Source organism: Amaranthus tricolor, chromosome 17, assembly GCF_026212465.1.
Source record: "Amaranthus tricolor cultivar Red isolate AtriRed21 chromosome 17, ASM2621246v1, whole genome shotgun sequence".
Taxonomy (NCBI): Eukaryota; Viridiplantae; Streptophyta; class Magnoliopsida; order Caryophyllales; family Amaranthaceae; genus Amaranthus; species Amaranthus tricolor.
Genome location: NC_080063.1, coordinates 2,043,096 through 2,069,372, shown reverse-complemented (window position 1 = coordinate 2,069,372; position 26,277 = coordinate 2,043,096).

Below are 26,277 nucleotides of genomic sequence, written 5' to 3'. Positions count from 1 at the left end.
CGTTGATCCTTGTTCATTCTTCATCGTTCATTCTTCATTGATAATTGATCCTTGTTCATTCTTCATCGTTCATTCTTCATTGATCATTGATCCTTGTTCATTCTTCATCGTTCATTATTCATTGATCATTGATCCTTGTTCATTCTTCATCGTTCATTCGTCATTAACCATTGATCCTTGTTCATTCTTCATCGTTTATTATTCATTGATCATTGATCCTTGTTCATTCTTCATCGTTTATTCTTCATTGATCATTGATCCTTGTTCATTCTTCATCGTTCATTCTTCATTGATCATTGATCCTTGTTCATTCTTCATCGTTCATTCTTCATTGATCATTGATATTTGTTCATTCTTCATCGTTCATTCTTCATTGATCATTGATCCTTGTTCATTCTTCATCGTTCATTATTCATTGATCATTGATCCTTGTTCATTCTTCATCGTTCATTCGTCATTAACCATTTTTCCTTGTTCATTCTTCATCGTTTATTCTTCATTGATCATTGATCCTTGTTCATTCTTCATCGTTTATTCTTCATTGATCATTGATCCTTGTTCATTCTTCATCGTTCATTCTTCATTGATCATTGATCCTTGTTCATACTTCATGGTTCATTCGTCATTGATCATTGAGCTTTGTTCATTCTTCATCGTTCATTATTCATCGATCACTGATCCTTGTTCATTCTTCATCGTTCATTCGTCATTGATCATTGATCCTTGTTCATTCTTAATCGTTCATTCTTCATTGATCATTTATCCTTGTTCATTCTTCATCGTTCATTCGTCATTTATCATTGATCCTTGTTTATTCTTCATCGTTCTTTCTTTATTGATCATTGATCCTTGTTCATTCTTCATCGTTCATTCGTCATTGATCGTTGATCCTTGTTCATTCTTCATCGTTCATTCGTTACTGACCATTAATTACTGTTCATTCTTCATTGATCATTGATCCTTGTTCATTCTTCATCGTTCATTCTTCAATGATCATTGATCCTTGTTCATTCTTCATCGTTCATTCGTCATTGATCATTGATCTTTGTTCATTCTTCATCGTTCCTTCTTCATTGATCGTTGATCCTTGTTCATTCTTCATCGTTCATTCTTCATTGATAATTGATCCTTGTTCATTCTTCATCGTTCATTCTTCATTGATCATTGATCCTTGTTCATTCTTCATCGTTCATTATTCATTGATCATTGATCCTTGTTCATTCTTCATCGTTCATTCGTCATTAACCATTGATCCTTGTTCATTCTTCATCGTTTATTATTCATTGATCATTGATCCTTGTTCATTCTTCATCGTTTATTCTTCATTGATCATTGATCCTTGTTCATTCTTCATCGTTCATTCTTCATTGATCATTGATCCTTGTTCATACTTCATGGTTCATTCGTCATTGATCATTGAGCTTTGTTCATTCTTCATCGTTCATTATTCATCGATCATTGATCCTTATTCATTCTTCATCGTTCATTCTTCATTGATCATTGATCCTTGTTCATTCTTCATCGTTCATTCTTGATTGATCATTGATCCTTGTTCATTCTTCATCGTTCATTTGTCATTGACCATTAATCCTCGTTCATTCTTCATCGTTCATTCGTCATTGATCATTGATCCTTGTTCATTCTTCATCGTTCATTCTTCATTGATCATTGATCCTTGTTCATTCTTCATCGTTCATTCTTCATTGATCATTGATCCTTGTTCATTCTTCATCGTTCATTCTTCATTGATCATTGATCCTTGTTCATTCTTCATCGTTCATTCTTCATTGATCATTGATCCTTGTTCATTCTTCATCGTTCATTATTCATTGATCATTGATCCTTGTTCATTCTTCATCGTTCATTCGTCATTAACCATTGATCCTTGTTCATTCTTCATCGTTTATTCTTCATTGATCATTGATCCTTGTTCATTCTTCATCGTTTATTATTCATTGATCATTGATCCTTGTTCATTCTTCATCGTTCATTCTTCATTGATCATTGATCCTTGTTCATACTTCATGGTTCATTCGTCATTGATCATTGAGCTTTGTTCATTCTTCATCGTTCATTATTCATCGATCATTGATCCTTGTTCATTCTTCATCGTTCATTCTTCATTGATCATTGATCCTTGTTCATTCTTCATCGTTCATTCTTCATTGATCATTGATCCTTGTTCATTCTTCATCGTTCATTTGTCATTGACCATTAATCCTCGTTCATTCTTCATCGTTCATTCGTCATTGATCATTGATCCTTGTTCATTCTTCATCGTTCATTCTTCATTGATCATTGATCCTTGTTCATTCTTCATCGTTCATTCTTCATTGATCATTGATCCTTGTTCATTCTTCATCGTTCATTCTTCATTGATCATTGATCCTTGTTCATTCTTCATCGTTCATTCTTCATTGATCATTGATCCTTGTTCATTCTTCATCGTTCATTCTTCATTGATCATTGATCCTTGTTCATTCTTCATCGTTCATTCTTCATTGATCATTGATCCTTGTTCATTCTTCATCGTTCATTATTCATTGATCATTGATCCTTGTTCATTCTTCATCGTTCATTCGTCATTAACCATTGATCCTTGTTCATTCTTCATCGTTTATTCTACATTGATCATTGATCCTTGTTCATTCTTCATCGTTTATTCTTCATTGATCATTGATCCTTGTTCATTCTTCATCGTTCATTCTTCATTGATCATTGATCCTTGTTCATACTTCATGGTTCATTCGTCATTGATCATTGAGCTTTGTTCATTCTTCATCGTTCATTATTCATCGATCATTGATCCTTGTTCATTCTTCATCGTTCATTCTTCATTGATCATTGATCCTTGTTCATTCTTCATCGTTCATTCTTCATTGATCATTGATCCTTGTTCATTCTTCATCGTTCATTTGCCATTGACCATTAATCCTCGTTCATTCTTCATCGTTCATTCGTCATTGATCATTGATCCTTGTTCATTCTTCATCGTTCATTCTTCATTGATCATTGATCCTTGTTCATTCTTCATCGTTCATTCTTCATTGATCATTGATCCTTGTTCATTCTTCATCGTTCATTCTTCATTGATCGTTAATCCTTGTTCATTCTTCATCGTTCATTCTTCATTGATCATTGATCCTTGTTCATTCTTCATCGTTAATTCTTCATTGATCATTGATCCTTGTTCATTCTTCATCGTTCATTCGTCATTGACCATTAATTCTTGTTCATTCTTCATCGTTCATTCTTCATTGATCATTGATCCTTGTTCATTCTTCATTGTTCATTCTTCATTGATCATTGATCCTTTTTCATTCTTCATCGTTCATTCGTCATTCACCATTAATCCTTGTCCATTCTTCATCGTTCATTCTTCATTGATCATTGATCCTTGTTCATTCTTAATCGTTCATTCTTCATTGATCATTGATCCTTGTTCATTCTTCATCGTTCATTCTTCATTGATCATTGATCCTTGTTCATTCTTCATAGTTCATTATTCATTGATCATTGATCCTTGTTCATTCTTCATCGTTCATTCGTCATTAACCATTGATCCTTGTTCATTCTTCATCGTTTATTCTTCATTGATCAATGATCCTTGTTCATTCTTCATCGTTTATTCTTCATTGATCATTGATCCTTTTTCATTCTTCATCGTTCATTCTTCATTGATCATTGATCCTTGTTCATACTTCATGGTTCATTCGTCATTGATCATTGAGCTTTGTTCATTCTTCATCGTTCATTATTCATCGATCATTGATCCTTGTTCATTCTTCATCGTTCATTCTTCATTGATCATTGATCCTTGTTCATTCTTCATCGTTCATTCTTCATTGATCATTGATCCTTGTTCATTCTTCATCGTTCATTTGTCATTGACCATTAATCCTCGTTCATTCTTCATCGTTCATTCGTCATTGATCATTGATCCTTGTTCATTCTTCATCGTTCATTCTTCATTGATCATTGATCCTTGTTCATTCTTCATCGTTCATTCTTCATTGATCATTGATCCTTGTTCATTCTTCATCGTTCATTCTTCATTGATCGTTGATCCTTGTTCATTCTTCATCGTTCATTCTTCATTGATCCTTGATCCTTGTTCATTCTTCATCGTTAATTCTTCATTGATCATTGATCCTTGTTCATTCTTCATCGTTCATTCGTCATTGACCATTAATTCTTGTTCATTCTTCATCGTTCATTCTTCATTGATCATTGATCCTTGTTCATTCTTCATTGTTCATTCTTCATTGATCATTGATCCTTTTTCATTCTTCATCGTTCATTCGTCATTCACCATTAATCCTTGTCCATTCTTCATCGTTCATTCTTCATTGATCATTGATCCTTGTTCATTCTTAATCGTTCATTCTTCATTGATCATTGATCCTTGTTCATTCTTCATCGTTCATTCTTCATTGATCATTGATCCTTCTTCATTCTTCATCGTTCATTATTCATTGATCATTGATCCTTGTTCATTCTTCATCGTTCATTCGTCATTAACCATTGATCCTTGTTCATTCTTCATCGTTTATTCTTCATTGATCAATGATCCTTGTTCATTCTTCATCGTTTATTCTTCATTGATCATTGATCCTTGTTCATTCTTCATCGTTCATTCTTCATTGATCATTGATCCTTGTTCATACTTCATGGTTCATTCGTCATTGATCATTGAGCTTTGTTCATTCTTCATCGTTCATTATTCATCGATCATTGATCCTTGTTCATTCTTCATCGTTCATTCTTCATTGATCATTGATCCTTGTTCATTCTTCATCGTTCATTCTTCATTGATCATTGATCCTTGTTCATTCTTCATCGTTCATTTGTCATTGACCATTAATCCTCGTTCATTCTTCATCGTTCATTCGTCATTGATCATTGATCCTTGTTCATTCTTCATCGTTCATTCTTCATTGATCATTGATCCTTGTTCATTCTTCATCGTTCATTCTTCATTGATCATTGATCCTTGTTCATTCTTCATCGTTTATTCTTCATTGATCATTGATCCTTGTTCATTCTTCATCGTTCATTCTTCATTGATCATTGATCCTTGTTCATTCTTCATCGTTCATTCTTCATTGATCATTGATCCTTGTTCATTCTTCATCGTTCATTTCTCATTGACCGTTAATCCTCGTTCATTCTTCATCGTTCATTCGTCATTGATCATTGATCCTTGTTCATTCTTTATCGTTCATTCTTCATTGATCATTGATCCTTGTTCATTCTTCATCGTTCATTCTTCATTGATCATTGATCCTTGTTCATTCTTCATCGTTCATTCTTCATTGATCATTGATCCTTGTTCATTCTTCATCGTTCATTCTTCATTGATCATTGATCCTTGTTCATTCTTCATCGTTCATTCTTCATTGATCATTGATCCTTGTTCATTCTTCATCGTTCATTCGTCATTGACCATTAATTCTTGTTCATTCTTCATCGTTCATTCTTCATTGATCATTGATCCTTGTTCATTATTCATTGTTCATTCTTCATTGATCATTGATCCTTTTTCATTCTTCATCGTTCATTCGTCATTCACCATTAATCCTTGTTTATTCTTCATCGTTCATTCTTCATTGATCATTGATCCTTGTTCATTCTTAATCGTTCATTCTTCATTGATCATTGATCCTTGTTCATTCTTCATCGTTTATTCTTCATTGATCATTGATCCTTGTTCATTCTTCATCGTTCATTCTTCATTGATCATTGATCCTTGTTCATATTTCATGGTTCATTCGTCATTGATCATTGAGCTTTGTTCATTCTTCATCGTTCATTATTCATCGATCATTGATCCTTGTTCATTCTTCATCGTTCATTCTTCATTGATTATTGATCCTTGTTCATTCTTCATCGTTCATTCATCATTGATCATTGATCCTTGTTCATTCTTAATCGTTCATTCTTCATTGATCATTTATCCTTGTTCATTCTTCATCGTTCATTCGTCATTTATCATTGATCCTTGTTTATTCTTCATCGTTCTTTCTTTATTGATCATTGATCCTTGTTCATTCTTCATCGTTCATTCGTCATTGATCGTTGATCCTTGTTCATTCTTCATCGTTCATTCGTTACTCCCCATTAATTATTGTTCATTCTTCATTGATCATTGATCCTTGTTCATTCTTCATCGTTCATTCTTCATTGATCATTGATCCTTGTTCATTCTTCATCGTTCATTCGTCATTGATCATTGATCTTTGTTCATTCTTCATCGTTCCTTCTTCATTGATCGTTGATCCTTGTTCATTCTTCATCGTTCATTCTTCATTGATAATTGATCCTTGTTCATTCTTCATCGTTCATTCTTCATTGATCATTGATCCTTGTTCATTCTTCATCGTTCATTATTCATTGATCATTGATCCTTGTTCATTCTTCATCGTTCATTCGTCATTAACCATTGATCCTTGTTCATTCTTCATCGTTTATTATTCATTGATCATTGATCCTTGTTCATTCTTCATCGTTTATTCTTCATTGATCATTGATCCTTGTTCATTCTTCATCATTCATTCTTCATTGATCATTGATCCTTGTTCATACTTCATGGTTCATTCGTCATTGATCATTGAGCTTTGTTCATTCTTCATCGTTCATTATTCATCGATCATTGATCCTTGTTCATTCTTCATCGTTCATTCTTCGTTGATCATTGATCCTTGTTCATTCTTCATCGTTCATTCTTGATTGATCATTGATCCTTGTTCATTCTTCATCGTTCATTTGTCATTGACCATTAATCCTCGTTCATTCTTCATCGTTCATTCGTCATTGATCATTGATCCTTGTTCATTCTTCATCGTTCATTCTTCATTGATCATTGATCCTTGTTCATTCTTCATCGTTCATTCTTCATTGATCATTGATCCTTGTTCATTCTTCATCGTTCATTCTTCATTGATCATTGATATTTGTTCATTCTTCATCGTTCATTCTTCATTGATCATTGATCCTTGTTCATTCTTCATCGTTCATTATTCATTGATCATTGATCCTTGTTCATTCTTCATCGTTCATTCGTCATTAACCATTTATCCTTGTTCATTCTTCATCGTTTATTCTTCATTGATCATTGATCCTTGTTCATTCTTCATCGTTTATTCTTCATTGATCATTGATCCTTGTTCATTCTTCATCGTTCATTCTTCATTGATCATTGATCCTTGTTCATACTTCATGGTTCATTCGTCATTGATCATTGAGCTTTGTTCATTCTTCATCGTTCATTATTCATCGATCACTGATCCTTGTTCATTCTTCATCGTTCATTCGTCATTGATCATTGATCCTTGTTCATTCTTAATCGTTCATTCTTCATTGATCATTTATCCTTGTTCATTCTTCATCGTTCATTCGTCATTTATCATTGATCCTTGTTTATTCTTCATCGTTCTTTCTTTATTGATCATTGATCCTTGTTCATTCTTCATCGTTCATTCGTCATTGATCGTTGATCCTTGTTCATTCTTCATCGTTCATTCGTTACTGACCATTAATTACTGTTCATTCTTCATTGATCATTGATCCTTGTTCATTCTTCATCGTTCATTCTTCAATGATCATTGATCCTTGTTCATTCTTCATCGTTCATTCGTCATTGATCATTGATCTTTGTTCATTCTTCATCGTTCCTTCTTCATTGATCGTTGATCCTTGTTCATTCTTCATCGTTCATTCTTCATTGATAATTGATCCTTGTTCATTCTTCATCGTTCATTCTTCATTGATCATTGATCCTTGTTCATTCTTCATCGTTCATTATTCATTGATCATTGATCCTTGTTCATTCTTCATCGTTCATTCGTCATTAACCATTGATCCTTGTTCATTCTTCATCGTTTATTATTCATTGATCATTGATCCTTGTTCATTCTTCATCGTTTATTCTTCATTGATCATTGATCCTTGTTCATTCTTCATCGTTCATTCTTCATTGATCATTGATCCTTGTTCATACTTCATGGTTCGTTCGTCATTGATCATTGAGCTTTGTTCATTCTTCATCGTTCATTATTCATCGATCATTGATCCTTATTCATTCTTCATCGTTCATTCTTCATTGATCATTGATCCTTGTTCATTCTTCATCGTTCATTCTTGATTGATCATTGATCCTTGTTCATTCTTCATCGTTCATTTGTCATTGACCATTAATCCTCGTTCATTCTTCATCGTTCATTCGTCATTGATCATTGATCCTTGTTCATTCTTCATCGTTCATTCTTCATTGATCATTGATCCTTGTTCATTCTTCATCGTTCATTCTTCATTGATCATTGATCCTTGTTCATTCTTCATCGTTCATTCTTCATTGATCATTGATCCTTGTTCATTCTTCATCGTTCATTCTTCATTGATCATTGATCCTTGTTCATTCTTCATCGTTCATTATTCATTGATCATTGATCCTTGTTCATTCTTCATCGTTCATTCGTCATTAACCATTGATCCTTGTTCATTCTTCATCGTTTATTCTTCATTGATCATTGATCCTTGTTCATTCTTCATCGTTTATTCTTCATTGATCATTGATCCTTGTTCATTCTTCATCGTTCATTCTTCATTGATCATTGATCCTTGTTCATACTTCATGGTTCATTCGTCATTGATCATTGAGCTTTGTTCATTCTTCATCGTTCATTATTCATCGATCATTGATCCTTGTTCATTCTTCATCGTTCATTCTTCATTGATCATTGATCCTTGTTCATTCTTCATCGTTCATTCTTCATTGATTATTGATCCTTGTTCATTCTTCATCGTTCATTTGTCATTGACCATTAATCCTCGTTCATTCTTCATCGTTCATTCGTCATTGATCATTGATCCTTGTTCATTCTTCATCGTTCATTCTTCATTGATCATTGATCCTTGTTCATTCTTCATCGTTCATTCTTCATTGATCATTGATCCTTGTTCATTCTTCATCGTTCATTCTTCATTGATCGTTAATCCTTGTTCATTCTTCATCGTTCATTCTTCATTGATCATTGATCCTTGTTCATTCTTCATCGTTAATTCTTCATTGATCATTGATCCTTGTTCATTCTTCATCGTTCATTCGTCATTGACCATTAATTCTTGTTCATTCTTCATCGTTCATTCTTCATTGATCATTGATCCTTGTTCATTCTTCATTGTTCATTCTTCATTGATCATTGATCCTTTTTCATTCTTCATCGTTCATTCGTCATTCACCATTAATCCTTGTCCATTCTTCATCGTTCATTCTTCATTGATCATTGATCCTTGTTCATTCTTAATCGTTCATTCTTCATTGATCATTGATCCTTGTTCATTCTTCATCGTTCATTCTTCATTGATCATTGATCCTTGTTCATTCTTCATCGTTCATTATTCATTGATCATTGATCGTTGTTCATTCTTCATCGTTCATTCGTCATTAACCATTGATCCTTGTTCATTCTTCATCGTTTATTCTTCATTGATCAATGATCCTTGTTCATTCTTCATCGTTTATTCTTCATTGATCATTGATCCTTTTTCATTCTTCATCGTTCATTCTTCATTGATCATTGATCCTTGTTCATACTTCATGGTTCATTCGTCATTGATCATTGAGCTTTGTTCATTCTTCATCGTTCATTATTCATCGATCATTGATCCTTGTTCATTCTTCATCGTTCATTCTTCATTGATCATTGATCCTTGTTCATTCTTCATCGTTCATTCTTCATTGATCATTGATCCTTGTTCATTCTTCATCGTTCATTTGTCATTGACCATTAATCCTCGTTCATTCTTCATCGTTCATTCGTCATTGATCATTGATCCTTGTTCATTCTTCATCGTTCATTCTTCATTGATCATTGATCCTTGTTCATTCTTCATCGTTCATTCTTCATTGATCATTGATCCTTGTTCATTCTTCATCGTTCATTCTTCATTGATCGTTGATCCTTGTTCATTCTTCATCGTTCATTCTTCATTGATCCTTGATCCTTGTTCATTCTTCATCGTTAATTCTTCATTGATCATTGATCCTTGTTCATTCTTCATCGTTCATTCGTCATTGACCATTAATTCTTGTTCATTCTTCATCGTTCATTCTTCATTGATCATTGATCCTTGTTCATTCTTCATTGTTCAATCTTCATTGATCATTGATCCTTTTTCATTCTTCATCGTTCATTCGTCATTCACCATTAATCCTTGTCCATTCTTCATCGTTCATTCTTCATTGATCATTGATCCTTGTTCATTCTTAATCGTTCATTCTTCATTGATCATTGATCCTTGTTCATTCTTCATCGTTCATTCTTCATTGATCATTGATCCTTGTTCATTCTTCATCGTTCATTATTCATTGATCATTGATCCTTGTTCATTCTTCATCGTTCATTCGTCATTAACCATTGATCCTTGTTCATTCTTCATCGTTTATTCTTCATTGATCAATGATCCTTGTTCATTCTTCATCGTTTATTCTTCATTGATCATTGATCCTTGTTCATTCTTCATCGTTCATTCTTCATTGATCATTGATCCTTGTTCATACTTCATGGTTCATTCGTCATTGATCATTGAGCTTTGTTCATTCTTCATCGTTCATTATTCATCGATCATTGATCCTTGTTCATTCTTCATCGTTCATTCTTCATTGATCATTGATCCTTGTTCATTCTTCATCGTTCATTCTTCATTGATCATTGATCCTTGTTCATTCTTCATCGTTCATTTGTCATTGACCATTAATCCTCGTTCATTCATCATCGTTCATTCGTCATTGATCATTGATCCTTGTTCATTCTTCATCGTTCATTCTTCATTGATCATTGATCCTTGTTCATTCTTCAACGTTCATTCTTCATTGATCATTGATCCTTGTTCATTCTTCATCGTTCTTTCTTCATTGATCATTGATCCTTGTTCATTCTTCATCGTTCATTCTTCATTGATCATTGATCCTTGTTCATTCTTAATCGTTCATTCTTCATTGATCATTGATCCTTGTTCATTCTTCATCGTTCATTCTTCATTGATCATTGATCCTTGTTCATTCTTCATCGTTCATTATTCATTGATCATTGATCCTTGTTCATTCTTCATCGTTCATTCGTCATTAACCATTGATCCTTGTTCATTCTTCATCGTTTATTCTTCATTGATCAATGATCCTTGTTCATTCTTCATCGTTTATTCTTCATTGATCATTGATCCTTGTTCATTCTTCATCGTTCATTCTTCATTGATCATTGATCCTTGTTCATACTTCATGGTTCATTCGTCATTGATCATTGAGCTTTGTTCATTCTTCATCGTTCATTATTCATCGATCATTGATCCTTGTTCATTCTTCATCGTTCATTCTTCATTGATCATTGATCCTTGTTCATTCTTCATCGTTCATTCTTCATTGATCATTGATCCTTGTTCATTCTTCATCGTTCATTTGTCATTGACCAATAATCCTCGTTCATTCATCATCGTTCATTCGTCATTTATCATTGATCCTTGTTCATTCTTCATCGTTCATTCTTCATTGATCATTGATCCTTGTTCATTCTTCATCGTTCATTCTTCATTGATCATTGATCCTTGTTCATTCTTCATCGTTCATTCTTCATTGATCATTGATCCTTGTTCATTCTTCATCGTTCATTCTTCATTGATCACTGATCCTTGTTCATTCTTCATCGTTCATTATTCATTGATCATTGATCCTTGTTCATTCTTCATCGTTCATTCGTCATTAACCATTGATCCTTGTTCATTCTTCATCGTTTATTCTTCATTGATCATTGACCCTTGTTCATTCTTCATCGTTTATTCTTCATTGATCATTGATCCTTGTTCATTCTTCATCGTTCATTCTTCATTGATCATTGATCCTTGTTCATACTTCATGGTTCATTCGTCATTGATCATTGAGCTTTGTTCATTCTTCATCGTTCATTATTCATCGATCATTGATCCTTGTTCATTCTTCATCGTTCATTCTTCATTGATCATTGATCCTTGTTCATTCTTCATCGTTCATTCTTCATTGATCATTGATCCTTGTTCATTCTTAATCGTTCATTTGTCATTGACCATTAATCCTCGTTCATTCTTCATCGTTCATTCGTCATTGATCATTGATCCTTGTTCATTCTTCATCGTTCATTCTTCATTGATCATTGATCCTTGTTCATTCTTCATCGTTCATTCTTCGTTGATCATTGATCCTTGTTCATTCTTCATCGTTCATTCATCATTGACCATTAATTCTTGTTCATTCTTCATCGTTCATTCTTCATTGATCATTGATCCTTGTTCATTCTTCATTGTTCATTCTTCATTGATCATTGATCCTTTTTCATTCTTCATCGTTCATTCGTCATTCACCATTAATCCTTGTCCATTCTTCATCGTTCATTCTTCATTGATCATTGATCCTTGTTCATTCTTAATCGTTCATTCTTCATTGATCATTGATCCTTGTTCATTCTTCATCGTTCATTCTTCATTGATCATTGATCCTTGTTTATTCTTCATCGTTCATTATTCATCGATCATTGATCCTTGTTCATTCTTCATCGTTCATTCTTCATTGATTATTGATCCTTGTTCATTCTTCATCGTTCATTCGTCATTGATCATTGATCCTTGTTCATTCTTAATCGTTCATTCTTCATTGATCATTTATCCTTGTTCATTCTTCATCGTTCATTCGCCATTTATCATTGATCCTTGTTTATTCTTCATCGTTTTTTCTTTATTGATCATTGATCCTTGTTCATTCTTCATCGTTCATTCGTCATTGATCGTTGATCCTTGTTCATTCTTCATCGTTCATTCGTTACTGACCATTAATTATTGTTCATTCTTCATTGATCATTGATCCTTGTTCATTCTTTATCGTTCATTGTTCATTGATCAATTATCCTTGTTCATTCTTCATCGTTCATTTGTCATTGACCATTAATCCTCGTTCATTCTTCATCGTTCATTCGTCATTGATCATTGATCCTTGTTCATTCTTCATCGTTCATTCTTCATTGATCATTGATCCTTGTTCATTCTTCATCGTTCATTCTTCATTGATCATTGATCCTTGTTCATTCTTCATCGTTCATTCTTCATTGATCATTGATCCTTGTTCATTCTTCATCGTTCATTCGTCATTAACCATTGATCCTTGTTCATTCTTCATCGTTTATTCTTCATTGATCATTGATCCTTGTTCATTCTTCATCGTTTATTCTTCATTGATCATTGATCCTTGTTCATTCTTCATCGTTCTTTCTTCATTGATCATTGATCCATGTTCATATTTCATGGTTCATTCGTCATTGATCATTGAGCTTTGTTCATTCTTCATCGTTCATTATTCATCGATCATTGATCCTTGTTCATTCTTCATCGTTTATTCTTCATTGATCATTGATCCTTGTTCATTCTTCATCGTTCATTCTTCATTGATCATTGATCCTTGTTCATACTTCATGGTTCATTCGTCATTGATCATTGAGCTTTGTTCATTCTTCATCGTTCATTATTCATCGATCATTGATCCTTGTTCATTCTTCATCGTTCATTCTTCATTGATCATTGATCCTTGTTCATTCTTCATCGTTCATTCTTGATTGATCATTGATCCTTGTTCATTCTTCATCGTTCATTTGTCATTGACCATTAATCCTCGTTCATTCTTCATCGTTCATTCGTCATTGATCATTGATCCTTGTTCATTCTTCATCGTTCATTCTTCATTGATCATTGATCCTTGTTCATTCTTCATCGTTCATTCTTAATTGATCATTGATCCTTGTTCATTCTTCATCGTTCATTCTTCATTGATCATTGATCCTTGTTCATTCTTCATCGTTCATTTGTCATTGACCATTATCCTTGTTCATTCTTCATCGTTCATTTGTCATTGACCATTAATCCTCGTTCATTCTTCATCGTTCATTCGTCATTGATCATTGATCCTTGTTCATTCTTCATCGTTCATTCTTCATTGATCATTGATCCTTGTTCATTCTTCATCGTTCATTCTTCATTGATCATTGATCCTTGTTCATTCTTCATCGTTCATTCTTCATTGATCATTGATCCTTGTTCATTCTTCATCGTTCATTCGTCATTAACCATTGATCCTTGTTCATTCTTCATCGTTTATTCTTCATTGATCATTGATCCTTGTTCATTCTTCATCGTTTATTCTTCATTGATCATTGATCCTTGTTCATTCTTCATCGTTCTTTCTTCATTGATCATTGATCCATGTTCATATTTCATGGTTCATTCGTCATTGATCATTGAGCTTTATTCATTCTTCATCGTTCATTATTCATCGATCATTGATCCTTGTTCATTCTTCATCGTTTATTCTTCATTGATCATTGATCCTTGTTCATTCTTGATCGTTCATTCTTCATTGATCATTGATCCTTGTTCATACTTCATGGTTCATTCGTCATTGATCATTGAGCTTTGTTCATTCTTCATCGTTCATTATTCATCGATCATTGATCCTTGTTCATTCTTCATCGTTCATTCTTCATTGATCATTGATCCTTGTTCATTCTTCATCGTTCATTCTTGATTGATCATTGATCCTTGTTCATTCTTCATCGTTCATTTGTCATTGACCATTAATCCTCGTTCATTCTTCATCGTTCATTCGTCATTGGTCATTGATCCTTGTTCATTCTTCATCGTTCATTCTTCATTGATCATTGATCCTTGTTCATTCTTCATCGTTCATTCTTCATTGATCATTGATCCTTGTTCATTCTTCATCGTTCATTCTTCATTGATCATTGATCCTTGTTCATTCTTCATCGTTCATTATTCATTGATCATTGATCTTTGTTGATTCTTCATCGTTCATTCTTCATTGTTCATTCTTCACCGTTCATTCGTCATTGAGCATTAATCCTTGTTCATTCTTCATCGTTCATTCGTCATTGACCAATAATTCTTGTTTATTCTTCATTGATCATTGATCCTTGTTCATTCTTCATCGTTCATTCTTCATTGATCATTGATCCTTGTTCATTTTTCATCGTTCATTCGTCATTAACCATTGATACTTGTTCATTCTTCATCGTTTATTCTTCATTGATCATTGATCCTTTTTCATTCTTCATCGTTAATTCTTCATTGATCATTGATCCTTGTTCATTCTTCTTCGTTCATTCGTCATTGATCATTGATCCTTGTTCATTCTTCATCGTTCATTCTTCATTGATCATTGATCCTTGTTCATTCTTTATCGTTCATTCTTCATTGATCATTGATCCTTGTTCATTCTTCACCATTCATTCGTCATTGAGCATTGATCCTTGTTCATTCTTTATCGTTCATTCTTCATTGATCATTGATCCTTGTTCATTCTTCATCATTCATTCGTCATTGACCATTGATCCTTGTTCATTCTTCATCGTTCATTCTTCATTGATCATTGATCCTTGTTCATTCTTCATCGTTCATTCGTCATTGACCATTGATCCTTGTTCATTCTTCATCGTTTATTCTTCATTGATCATTGATCCTTGTTCATTCTTCATCGTTCATTCTTCATTGATCATTGATCCTTGTTCATTCTTCATCGTTCTTTAGTCATTGATCATTGAGCTTTGTTCATTCTTCATCGTTCATTATTCATCGATCATTGATCCTTGTTCATTCTTCATCGTTCATTCTTCATTGATCATTGATCCTTGTTCATTCTTCATCGTTTATTCTTCATTGATCATTGATCCTTTTTCATTCTTCATCGTTCATTTGTCATTGACCATTAATCCTTGTTCATTCTTCATCGTTCATTCGTCATTGATCATTGATCCTTGTTTATTCTTCATCGTTCATTCTTCATTGATGATTGATCCTTGTTCATTCTTCATCGTTCTTTCTTTATTGATCATTGATCCTTGTTCATTCTTCATCGTTCATTCGTCATTGATCATTGATCCTTGTTGATTCTTCATCGTTCATTCGTTACTGACCATTAATTCTTGTTCATTCTTCATTGATCATTGATCCTTGCTCATTCTTCATCGTTCATTCTTCATTGATCATTGATCCTTGTTCATTCTTCATCGTTCATTCGTCATTGATCATTGATCGTTGTTCATTCTTCATCGTTCCTTCTTCATTGATCGTTGATCCTTGTTCATTCTTCATCGTTCATTCTTCATTGATAATTGATCCTTGTTCATTCTTCATCGTTCATTCTTCATTGATCGTCGATCCTTGTTCATTATTCATCGTTCATTATTCATTGATCATTGATCCTTGTTCATTCTTCATCGTTCATTCGTCATTAACCAATAATTCTTGTTTATTCTTCATTGATCATTGATCCTTGTTCATTCTTCATCGTTCATTCGTCATTAACCATTGATCCTTGTTCATTCTTCATTGTTTATTCTTCCTTGATCATTGATCCTTGTTCGTTCTTCATCGTTAATTCTTCATTGATCATTGATCCTTGTTCATTCTTCATCGTTCATTCGTCATTGATCATTGATCCTTGTTCATTCTTCATCGTTCATTCTTCATTGATCAATGATCCTTGTTCATTCTTCATCGTTCATTCTTCATTGTTCATTCTTCACCGTTCATTCGTCATTGAGCATTAATCCTTGTTCATTCTTCATCGTTCATTCGTCATTGACCAATAATTCTTGTTTATTCTTCATTGATCATTGATCCTTGTTCATTCTTCATCGTTCATTCTTCATTGATCATTGATCCTTGTTCATTTTTCATCGTTCATTCGTCATTAACCATTGATCCTTGTTCATTCTTCATCGTTTATTCTTCATTGATCATTGATCCTTGTTCATTCTTCATCGTTAATTCTTCAATGATCATTGATCCTTGTTCATTCTTCTTCGTTCGTTCATCATTGATCATTGATCCTTGTTCATTCTTCATGTTTCATTCTTCATTGATCATTGATCCTTGTTCATTCTTCATCGTTCATTCTTCATTGATCATTGATCCTTGTTCATTCTTCACCGTTCATTCGTCATTGAGCATTAATCCTTGTCCATTCTTCATCGTTCATTCGTCATTGACCAATAATTCTTGTTTATTCTTCATTGATCATTGATCCTTGTTCATTCTTCATCGTTCATTCTTCATTGATCATTGATCCTTGTTCATTTTTCATCGTTCATTCGTCATTAACCATTGATACTTGTTCATTCTTCATCGTTTATTCTTCATTGATCATTGATCCTTTTTCATTCTTCATCGTTAATTCTTCATTGATCATTGATCCTTGTTCATTCTTCTTCGTTCATTCGTCATTGATCATTGATCCTTGTTCATTCTTCATCGTTCATTCTTCATTGATCATTGATCCTTGTTCATTCTTTATCATTCATTCTTCATTGATCATTGATCCTTGTTCATTCTTCACCATTCATTCGTCATTGAGCATTGATCCTTGTTCATTCTTCATCGTTCATTCTTCATTGATCATTGATCCTTGTTCATTCTTCATCGTTCATTCGTCATTGACCATTGATCCTTGTTCATTCTTCATCGTTTATTCTTCATTGATCATTGATCCTTGTTCATTCTTCATCGTTCATTCTTCATTGATCATTGATCCTTGTTCATACTTCATGGTTCATTCGTCATTGATCATTGAGATTTGTTCATTCTTCATCGTTCATTATTCATCGATCATTGATCCTTGTTCATTCTTCATCGTTCATTCGTCATTGATCATTGATCCTTGTTCATTCTTCATCGTTTATTCTTCATTGATCATTGATCCTTGTTCATTCTTCATCGTTCATTTGTCATTGACCATTAATCCTTGTTCATTCTTCATCGTTCATTCGTCATTGATCATTGATCCTTGTTCATTCTACATCGTTCATTCTTCATTGATCATTGATCCTTGTTCATTCTTCATCGTTCTTTCTTTATTGATCATTGATCCTTGTTCATTCTTCATCGTTCATTCGTCATTGATCATTGATCCTTGTTCATTCTTCATCATTCATTCGTTACTGACCATTAATTCTTGTTCATTCTTCATTGATCATTGATCCTTGCTCATTCTTCATCGTTCATTCTTCATTGATCATTGATCCTTGTTCATTCTTCATCGTTCATTTGTCATTGATCATTGATCCTTGTTCATTCTTTATCGTTCATTCTTCATTGATCATTGATCCTTGTTCATTCTTCACCATTCATTCGTCATTGAGCATTGATCCTTGTTCATTCTTCATCGTTCATTCTTTATTGATCATTGATCCTTGTTCATTCTTCATCGTTCATTCGTCATTGACCATTGATCATTGTTCATTCTTCATCGTTCATTCTTCATTGATCATTGATCCTTGTTCATTCTTCATCGTTCATTCGTCATTGACCATTGATCCTTGTTCATTCTTCATCGTTTATTCTTCATTGATCATTGATCCTTGTTCATTCTTCATCGTTCATTCTTCATTGATCATTGATCCTTGTTCATTCTTCATCGTTCATTCGTCATTGATCATTGAGCTTTGTTCATTCTTCATCGTTCATTATTCATCGATCATTGATCCTTGTTCATTCTTCATCGTTCATTCTTCATTGATCATTGGTCCTTGTTCATTCTTCATCGTTTATTCTTCATTGATCATTGATCCTTGTTCATTCTTCATCGTTCATTCTTCATTGATCATTGATCCTTGTTCATTCTTCATCGTTCTTTCTTTATTGATCATTGATCCTTGTTCATTCTTCATCGTTCATTCGTCATTGATCATTGATCCTTGTTCATTCTTCATCGTTCATTCGTTACTGACCATTAATTCTTGTTCATTCTTCATTGATCATTGATCCTTGTTATTTCTTCATCGTTCATTCTTCATTGATCATTGATCCTTGTTCATTCTTCATCGTTCATTCGTCATTGATCATTGATCGTTGTTCATTCTTCATCGTTCCTTCTTCATTGATCGTTGATCCTTGTTCATTCTTCATCGTTCATTCTTCATTGATAATTGATCCTTCTTCATTCTTCATCGTTCATTCTTCATTGATCATTGATCCTTGTTCATTCTTCATCGTTCATTATTCATTGATCATTGATCCTTGTTCATTCTTCATCGTTCATTCTTCATTGATCATTGATCCTTGTTCATTCTTCATCGTTCATTCTTCATCGTTCATTCTTCATTGATCATTGATCCTTGTTCATTCTTCACCGTTCATTCATCATTGAGCATTAATCCTTGTCCATTCTTCATCGTTCATTCGTCATTGACCAATAATTCTTGTTTATTCTTCATTGATCATTGATCCTTGTTCATTCTTCATCGTTCATTCTTCATTGATCATTGATCCTTGTTCATTTTTCATCGTTCATTCGTCATTAACCATTGATACTTGTTCATTCTTCATCGTTTATTCTTCATTGATCATTGATCCTTTTTCATTCTTCATCGTTAATTCTTCATTGATCATTGATCCTTGTTCATTCTTCTTCGTTCATTCGTCATTGATCATTGATCCTTGTTCATTCTTCATCGTTCATTCTTCATTGATCATTGATCCTTGTTCATTCTTTATCGTTCATTCTTCATTGATCATTGATCCTTGTTCATTCTTCACCATTCATTCGTCATTGAGCATTGATCCTTGTTCATTCTTCATCGTTCATACTTCATTGATCATTGATCCTTGTTCATTCTTCATCGTTTATTCGTCATTGACCATTGATCATTGTTCATTCTTCATCGTTCATTCTTCATTGATCATTGATCCTTGTTCATTCTTCATCGTTCATTCGTCATTGACCATTGATCCTTGTTCATTCTTCATCGTTCATTCGTCATTGACCATTGATCATTGTTCATTCTTCATCGTTCATTCTTCATTGATCATTGATCCTTGTTCATTCTTCATCGTTCATTCGTCATTGACCATTGATCCTTGTTCATTCTTCATCGTTTATTCTTCATTGATCATTGATCCTTGTTCATTCTTCATCGTTCATTCGTCATTGATCATTGATCCTTGTTCATTCTTCATCGTTCATTCGTTACTGACCATTAATTCTTGTTCATTCTTCATTGATCATTGATCCTTGTTATTTCTTCATCGTTCATTCTTCATTGATCATTGATCCTTGTTCATTCTTCATCGTTCATTCGTCATTGATCATTGATCGTTGTTCATTCTTCATCGTTCCTTCTTCATTGATCGTTGATCCTTGTTCATTCTTCATCGTTCATTCTTCATTGATAATTGATCCTTCTTCATTCTTCATCGTTCATTCTTCATTGATCATTGATCCTTGTTCATTCTTCATCGTTCATTATTCATTGATCATTGATCCTTGTTCATTCTTCATCGTTCATTCGTCATTAACCAATAATTCTTGTTTATTCTTCATTGATCATTGATCCTTGTTCATTCTTCATCGTTCATTCGTCATTAACCATTGATCCTTGTTCATTCTTCATCGTTTATTCTTCATTGATCATTGATCCTTGTTCATTCTTCATCGTTAATTCTTCATTGATCATTGATCCTTGTTCATTCTTCATCGTTCATTCGTCATTGATCATTGATCCTTGTTCATTCTTCATCGTTCATTCTTCATTGATCAATGATCCTTGTTCATTCTTCATCGTTCATTCTTCATTGTTCATTCTTCACCGTTCATTCGTCATTGAGCATTAATCCTTGTTCATTCTTCATCGTTCATTCGTCATTGACCAATAATTCTTGTTTATTCTTCATTGATCATTGATCCTTGTTCATTCTTCATCGTTCATTCTTCATTGATCATTGATCCTTGTTCATTTTTCATCGTTCATTCGTCATTAACCATTGATCCTTGTTCATTCTTTATCGTTTATTCTTCATTGATCATTGATCCTTGTTCATTCTTCATCGTTCATTCTTCATTGATCATTGATCCTTGTTCATTCTTCATCGTTCATTCGTCATTGATCATTGAGCTTTGTTCATTCTTCATCGTTCATTATTCATCGATCATTGATCCTTGTTCATTCTTCATCGTTCATTCTTCATTGATCATTGGTCCTTGTTCATTCTTCATCGTTTATTCTTCATTGATCATTGATCCTTGTTCATTCTTCATCGTTCATTTGTCATTGACCATTAATCCTTGTTCATTCTTCATCGTTCATTCGTCATTGATCATTGATCCTTGTTCATTCTTCATCGTTCATTCTTCATTAATCATTGATCCTTGTTCATTCTTCATCGTTCTTTCTTTATTGATCATTGATCCTTGTTCATTCTTCATCGTTCATTCGTCATTGATCATTGATCCTTGTTCATTCTTCATCGTTCGTTCGTTACTGACCATTAATTCTTGTTCATTCTTCATTGATCATTGATCCTTGTTATTTCTTCATCGTTCATTCTTCATTGATCATTGATCCTTGTTCATTCTTCATCGTTCATTCGTCATTGATCATTGATCGTTGTTCATTCTTCATCGTTCATTCTTCATTGATAATTGATCCTTCTTCATTCTTCATCGTTCATTCTTCATTGATCATTGATCCTTGTTCATTCTTCATCGTTCATTATTCATTGATCATTGATCCTTGTTCATTCTTCATCGTTCATTCGTCATTAACCAATAATTCTTGTTTATTCTTCATTGATCATTGATCCTTGTTCATTCTTCATCGTTCATTCGTCATTAACCATTGATCCTTGTTCATTCTTCATCGTTTATTCTTCATTGATCATTGATCCTTGTTCATTCTTCATCGTTAATTCTTCATTGATCATTGATCCTTGTTCATTCTTCATCGTTCATTCGTCATTGATCATTGATCCTTGTTCATTCTTCATCGTTCATTCTTCATTGATCAATGATCCTTGTTCATTCTTCATCGTTCATTCTTCATTGTTCATTCTTCACCGTTCATTCGTCATTGAGCATTAATCCTTGTTCATTCTTCATCGTTCATTCGTCATTGACCAATAATTCTTGTTTATTCTTCATTGATCATTGATCCTTGTTCATTCTTCATCGTTCATTCGTCATTAACCATTGATCCTTGTTCATTCTTCATCGTTTATTCTTCATTGATCATTGATCCTTGTTCATTCTTCATCGTTAATTCTTCAATGATCATTGATCCTTGTTCATTCTTCTTCGTTCGTTCGTCATTGATCATTGATCCTTGTTCATTCTTCATCGTTCATTCTTCATTGATCATTGATCCTTGTTCATTCTTCATCGTTCATTCTTCATCGTTCATTCTTCATTGATCATTGATCCTTGTTCATTCTTCACCGTTCATTCATCATTGAGCATTAATCCTTGTCCATTCTTCATCGTTCATTCGTCATTGACCAATAATTCTTGTTTATTCTTCATTGATCATTGATCCTTGTTCATTCTTCATCGTTCATTCTTCATTGATCATTGATCCTTGTTCATTTTTCATCGTTCATTCGTCATTAACCATTGATACTTGTTCATTCTTCATCGTTTATTCTTCATTGATCATTGATCCTTTTTCATTCTTCATCGTTAATTCTTCATTGATCATTGATCCTTGTTCATTCTTCTTCGTTCATTCGTCATTGATCATTGATCCTTGTTCATTCTTCATCGTTCATTCTTCATTGATCATTGATCCTTGTTCATTCTTTATCGTTCATTCTTCATTGATCATTGATCCTTGTTCATTCTTCACCATTCATTCGTCATTGAGCATTGATCCTTGTTCATTCTTCATCGTTCATACTTCATTGATCATTGATCCTTGTTCATTCTTCATCGTTTATTCGTCATTGACCATTGATCATTGTTCATTCTTCATCGTTCATTCTTCATTGATCATTGATCCTTGTTCATTCTTCATCGTTCATTCGTCATTGACCATTGATCCTTGTTCATTCTTCATCGTTCATTCGTCATTGACCATTGATCATTGTTCATTCTTCATCGTTCATTCTTCATTGATCATTGATCCTTGTTCATTCTTCATCGTTCATTCGTCATTGACCATTGATCCTTGTTCATTCTTCATCGTTTATTCTTCATTGATCATTGATCCTTGTTCATTCTTCATCGTTCATTCGTCATTGATCATTGATCCTTGTTCATTCTTCATCGTTCATTCGTTACTGACCATTAATTCTTGTTCATTCTTCATTGATCATTGATCCTTGTTATTTCTTCATCGTTCATTCTTCATCGTTCATTCTTCATTGATCATTGATCCTTGTTCATTCTTCATCGTTCATTCGTCATTGATCATTGATCGTTGTTCATTCTTCATCGTTCCTTCTTCATTGATCGTTGATCCTTGTTCATTCTTCATCGTTCATTCTTCATTGATAATTGATCCTTCTTTATTCTTCATCGTTCATTCTTCATTGATCATTGATCCTTGTTCATTCTTCATCGTTCATTATTCATTGATCATTGATCCTTGTTCATTCTTCATCGTTCATTCGTCATTAACCAATAATTCTTGTTTATTCTTCATTGATCATTGATCCTTGTTCATTCTTCATCGTTCATTCGTCATTAACCATTGATCCTTGTTCATTCTTCATCGTTTATTCTTCATTGATCATTGATCCTTGTTCATTCTTCATCGTTAATTCTTCATTGATCATTGATCCTTGTTCATTCTTCATCGTTCATTCGTCATTGATCATTGATCCTTGTTCATTCTTCATCGTTCATTCTTCATTGATCAATGATCCTTGTTCATTCTTCATCGTTCATTCTTCATTGTTCATTCTTCACCGTTCATTCGTCATTGAGCATTAATCCTTGTTCATTCTTCATCGTTCATTCGTCATTGACCAATAATTCTTGTTTATTCTTCATTGATCATTGATCCTTGTTCATTCTTCATCGTTCATTCTTCATTGATCATTGATCCTTGTTCATTTTTCATCGTTCATTCGTCATTAACCATTGATCCTTGTTCATTCTTTATCGTTTATTCTTCATTGATCATTGATCCTTGTTCATTCTTCATCGTTAATTCTTCAATGATCATTTATCCTTGTTCATTCTTCTTCGTTCGTTCGTCATTGATCATTGATCCTTGTTCATTCTTCATCGTTCATTCTTCATTGATCATTGATCCTTGTTCATTCTTCATCGTTCATTCTTCATCGTTCATTCTTCATTGATCATTGATCCTTGTTCATTCTTCACCGTTCATTCATCATTGAGCATTAATCCTTGTCCATTCTTCATCGTTCATTCGTCATTGACCAATAATTCTTGTTTATTCTTCATTGATCATTGATCCTTGTTCATTCTTCATCGTTCATTCTTCATTGATCATTGATCCTTGTTCATTTTTCATCGTTCATTCGTCATTAACCATTGATACTTGTTCATTCTTCATCGTTTATTCTTCATTGATCATTGATCCTTTTTCATTCTTCATCGTTAATTCTTCATTGATCATTGATCCTTGTTCATTCTTCTTCGTTCATTCGTCATTGATCATTGATCCTTGTTCATTCTTCATCGTTCATTCTTCATTGATCATTGATCCTTGTTCATTCTTTATTGTTCATTCTTCATTGATCATTGATCCTTGTTCATTCTTCACCATTCATTCGTCATTGAGCATTGATCCTTGTTCATTCTTCATCGTTCATACTTCATTGATCATTGATCCTTGTTCATTCTTCATCGTTTATTCGTCATTGACCATTGATCATTGTTCATTCTTCATCGTTCATTCTTCATTGATCATTGATCCTTGTTCATTCTTCATCGTTCATTCGTCATTGACCATTGATCCTTGTTCATTCTTCATCGTTTATTCTTCATTGATCATTGATCCTTGTTCATTCTTCATCGTTCATTCGTCATTGATCATTGATCCTTGTTCATTCTTCATCGTTCATTCGTTACTGACCATTAATTCTTGTTCATTCTTCATTGATCATTGATCCTTGTTATTTCTTCATCGTTCATTCTTCATTGATCATTGATCCTTGTTCATTCTTCATCGTTCATTCGTCATTGATCATTGATCGTTGTTCATTCTTCATCGTTCCTTCTTCATTGATCGTTGATCCTTGTTCATTCTTCATCGTTCATTCTTCATTGATAATTGATCCTTCTTCATTCTTCATCGTTCATTCTTCATTGATCATTGATCCTTGTTCATTCTTCATCGTTCATTATTCATTGATCATTGATCCTTGTTCATTCTTCATCGTTCATTCGTCATTAACCAATAATTCTTGTTTATTCTTCATTGATCATTGATCCTTGTTCATTCTTCATCGTTCATTCGTCATTAACCATTGATCCTTGTTCATTCTTCATCGTTTATTCTTCATTGATCATTGATCCTTGTTCATTCTTCATCGTTAATTCTTCATTGATCATTGATCCTTGTTCATTCTTCATCGTTCATTCGTCATTGATCATTGATCCTTGTTCATTCTTCATCGTTCATTCTTCATTGATCAATGATCCTTGTTCATTCTTCATCGTTCATTCTTCATTGTTCATTCTTCACCGTTCATTCGTCATTGAGCATTAATCCTTGTTCATTCTTCATCGTTCATTCGTCATTGACCAATAATTCTTGTTTATTCTTCATTGATCATTGATCCTTGTTCATTCTTCATCGTTCATTCTTCATTGATCATTGATCCTTGTTCATTTTTCATCGTTCATTCGTCATTAACCATTGATCCTTGTTCATTCTTTATCGTTTATTCTTCATTGATCATTGATCCTTGTTCATTCTTCATCGTTAATTCTTCAATGATCTTTGATCCTTGTTCATTCTTCTTCGTTCGTTCGTCATTGATCATTGATCCTTGTTCATTCTTCATCGTTCATTCTTCATTGATCATTGATCCTTGTTCATTCTTCATCGTTCATTCTTCATCGTTCATTCTTCATTGATCATTGATCCTTGTTCATTCTTCACCGTTCATTCATCATTGAGCATTAATCCTTGTCCATTCTTCATCGTTCATTCGTCATTGACCAATAATTCTTGTTTATTCTTCATTGATCATTGATCCTTGTTCATTCTTCATCGTTCATTCTTCATTGATCATTGATCCTTGTTCATTTTTCATCGTTCATTCGTCATTAACCATTGATACTTGTTCATTCTTCATCGTTTATTCTTCATTGATCATTGATCCTTTTTCATTCTTCATCGTTAATTCTTCATTGATCATTGATCCTTGTTCATTCTTCTTCGTTCATTCGTCATTGATCATTGATCCTTGTTCATTCTTCATCGTTCATTCTTCATTGAT